This window comes from Capsicum annuum, unplaced genomic scaffold (genome assembly GCF_002878395.1).
Source record: "Capsicum annuum cultivar UCD-10X-F1 unplaced genomic scaffold, UCD10Xv1.1 ctg53846, whole genome shotgun sequence".
NCBI lineage: Eukaryota > Viridiplantae > Streptophyta > Magnoliopsida > Solanales > Solanaceae > Capsicum > Capsicum annuum.
The window spans coordinates 1-4,505 of record NW_025861986.1 but is presented as its reverse complement, the minus strand read 5'-3'; the positions used below and the strand labels follow the sequence as shown (position 1 = coordinate 4,505).

Below are 4,505 nucleotides of genomic sequence, written 5' to 3'. Positions count from 1 at the left end.
TTATGTTCTAATGTATGCCTATTATTTCCTCTGTGCTATAGGGAAAAGGCCGTGGTGGAAAAGGTTGATCACAGACTCAGATTGCTCAGTTCATTTTTGGCTTTGTATGTTCACCTATTATGCTCTACTATCACTTTACTACTGAGGTAGGATGCTCTGGATTTTAACCTTGGTGCGTCGATTTTGTTTTTAATGCTTCGCTTTTGGCACTTTTTATAGACTTCTATTCCAACAGCTATGGCAACAAAATCAGGAAAGACCGTGATAGTAAGATGGAGAAACAAAATTAATATTCATTGTTACTCTTTAATTTTTTTTCTCAGTATTATTAATCATTAATTAGCCGATTTCTATTCTATTTAGCATCATATTCAACTATATGTAAGCCGATTTTCGCACGCCTACTGGGACTTCCATATGTTCAGATCCTTATTTTTATGATGATATGTTCATGTGTCTTGTTTAAAAATAGATTTATGAGCAAAATAATTTTAAATATTATTGTGAGATTTAACCTTTGATAGAAAGTCCTTTGTTTTATTTTTAATATCTATACATAAAAATGCAAGCACTATGTAATTTTCAATGTTTTCTTTCCAAAAATAAATAAATTATGCCCATCACAACATAATGCATGTATAGCTATAGAATATTTGTAGATATGAAAAGTTTTGTGGCTAAACACTTTAGCCACAAACTATTTTTTGTAGCATTCATAGAAAAATATATGTAGCGTAACTAAAGATTGTTTTTTTTTAATTTAGTAAAATCTGTATTTTTTAATAATAACTTCAAAAAATATTTTCAAACTAACATATGAACAGTCAAATGAAGTTATAACTTTGTATTCACAATTTTGAACTTCAACAGTAAGTTCAATCCAACTTATGAACATCACCAAAATGAAGTTCAAACTATTTTGAAAAATAACAAAACCAAACGTTTAGAAAGAGATGAAGATTAGAAGATTCAAGTTCATCAAATTTATAGTGTATCCTTAAGAAAATTATTTTGCTCAAATACCCGAGGTTATGAAATATATTCTTCCAATATAAAATAAATTACATTGACAGAATGGTGGTACTTCAAACTTCATCGAACAACAAATGCATTCAATAATTCGTTAATCACACTTGAGTATTTCAAGAAAGAGGAGTATTTTCACTTTAAAATTTCATCCATGAGAAAAAATTCAGATATTTATAGCCAAAAGATGAAAGCATTGATTCTTGAAATGACACACTATTTTGGACCGTCGCCGACATGCGAACCCCACCTACTCCCGCAGGTCGCTGTTTGTTAAAAAAATAAATGTCACGCCTCACCTGTGCTCATCTACATCCACAGATGGTGGCCCACACTCGCATGTCATATTTTCTCTTTTCAAACAGAGCCTTGAAGGGGTACGTTCCTTCGAGGTGCTGTGTGACATGCGCCATACTTGTGTGCATTTGCAAATGCAAAATATTTTCATATTGAATTTTTAGATTAAAATATAAACAACTATTATGTGTTGTGTATTGGTTACGGCTTAATTTATTAAGATTGTTCTGAAACATCTATTAGTTGCGTGATATGCACTTTCTCTGTCTTTACCTAGATTATGTTAGTGAAATTCTCTCATGATATGGCTTATCACTTTTATTATTGATCTTAAACATATGTGTATCTGCCTTAATTGAACTATTTGGCTATCTTGTTAATTATTGCTCGCTGCTAGAATAGAATAGGACTTTTTTGAGTGCAGATTCATTTGGATACTTTTGGACGGATGGTGTGGTGGTTCTTATCATCACTTTGTATTACGTTCAATTGTCAATGATGCTTGCTGAATATACATGTTTCATACTCACCTTTTTTTTCTTGTCTTTTGTACAATATGTGCAGATATTGAGCATGTACCTGAGCATTATTGCAATTTTCAGTGTCGGATTTTTTGGAGATTGAGGTAGCATCTGTCGGATCTCAAAGCTTACTCAGATCTCATCTTCTTTTATCTCATGTGTAATCGCATTTGATATATTTTAGACTAATTTATTATATTCGATATTAGAGACATGTACTAGTGACAATCACACCTGAAATATTGTATTGATATTGTACTTCTTTTTATATCATTTGTGGATTATTTTCATATTTTATTATTTTGCTTTTGGCTTTACCTTAATAATCTTGTTGGAGTTGGGATAGGCTTATCTATATCTGAGGGTGTGACAGGCGCTATCTTGGTCTCTGTTTTGGATCGTGAAGAACTACTAACCCATTAACTCAGTTATGCATCTTCACTAGAGGGTGAGGAGGATCCGATTAATCTAGCAACTGATAATATAGATATGCTTTATAGAGTGATGATTAAGCCTGATGAATTATCGTAAATTTATTTTCTTGAATGATAAGTTTATTTTATTTTTTCATCTTCATAAACTATTTGTGTATAAACATATTTATTATGCTTTCGGCATATGGAATCCCTCAAAAACTGAATGTTAAGGCTCTACAGGAGAGCGTTAGGAGGGTTTTTAGACATCCTGGGCACAAGATTCCAAAGATGATACGACATGCCATGTTATATATATATACACATAGAGAATTAGAATACTTTTTATACATCCTTATCCATCCTGGGTGCTAGATTCCGAAGACAATACGACGAGACATGTTTAATGAGTTCAAGATATTTAAGTTAATTATTATATAGTAAGGTTATATATATATATAGACAATGTGTACTTTGAGGAGAAAGTAAATTTGGTCATTTCCTCCATTTTGATTGGAAAGTCAGTGCCAGGCTGTCCAGCTAATACAAACTTACTTGGAGTTAAAGTGTGTTAAGCGGGCGGGCTGAGTCAACCCGGAATCAGCCTGTGATAGTTAATCGGGTTGGGGGGCTGGACCGGTCCGATTTTCAGGTTCAACAGTAAAAAATTTAAAAACAACCTGACTATTTTTTTTTTTAATTGGGTTTGACCGGGTTTAATCGGTCAAACCCATATAAAAACAAAAAAAAAATATTTCAATATACAATATATACACTACAATTATATATACTATATACACTCCAATATACACTATATATTTTTTAATAAATATATACATAATTATACACAGATACGTACCATTCAATATATAAAACTACACGTACTACTTTAAATAAAACATATACTACAATAGTACAATATATATATACACTACAATATATATATATATATATAGTTATATACTAATTTATAAAACATATACACATTTATACGTTAAATATATACGTTTATAGAAGATATATATACAAATATACGCACCATTCAATATATATGTACTACTTTAAATAAAACATATACTACAATATATATATATATATATATATATATATATATATATATATATATAGTTACATATATATATAGTTATATACTAATTTATAAAATATATACACATGTATACGTTAAATATATACTACTTTAGAAGATATATACACATATATACGCACCATTCAATATATTATATATGTACTACTTTAATTAAAATATATACTACAATATATATAGTTATATACTAATTTATAAAACATATACACGTGTATAAATTAAATGTATACGTCTATAGAAGATATATACACATATGTACGCACCATTCAATATATATATATATACATATATATATAGTTATATACTAATTAATAAAACATATACACATGTATACGTTAAATATATACGTCTATAGAAGATATATACACATATATACGTACCATTCAATATATATATACTACTTTAAATAAAACATACTACAATATATATATAGACTACAAATCTACAATACATATATATATAGTTATGTACTAATTTATAAAACATATATACATGTATATGTTAAATATATACGTCTATACAAGATATATACACATATATACGCACCACTCAACATATATGGACTACTTTAAATATAAAATATACTACAATATATATATATATATATATATATATATATATATATATATATATAGTTATATACTAATTTATACAACATATACACATGTATACGTTAAATATACACGTCTATAGAAGATATATACAAAAATATACGCACTATTCAATATATATGTACTACTTTAAGTAAAACATATACTACAACATATATATAATTATATACTAATTTATATAACATATAAAAATGTATACATTAAATATACACGTCTATAGAAGATATATACACATATATACTACAATATATATAGTTATATAGTAATTTATAAAACAAATACACATGTATATATTAAATATACAAGTCTATAGAAGATATATACACAAATATAAGCACCATTAAATATATACATACTACTTTAAGTAAAACATATACTACAATATATGTATACACTACAATGTATATATAGTTATATACTAATTTATAAAACATATACATATGTATACATTAAATATATACGACTATAGAAGATATATACACATATATACTACAATATATAAAGTTATATACTAATTTATAAAACATATACA

At 27.3% G+C, this 4,505-nt stretch overlaps 1 long non-coding RNA gene across 1 annotated transcript; it reads left to right on the top strand.

Annotated features, from left to right (window-relative positions):
- Window positions 1-6: 6 nt before the first annotated feature.
- On the top strand, window positions 7-2,134 carry LOC124893107. The gene is made up of 2 exons (XR_007050553.1): window positions 7-146; window positions 1,888-2,134. It is a non-coding gene; the product is annotated as an uncharacterized LOC124893107 (long non-coding RNA).
- Window positions 2,135-4,505: the final 2,371 nt, after the last annotated feature.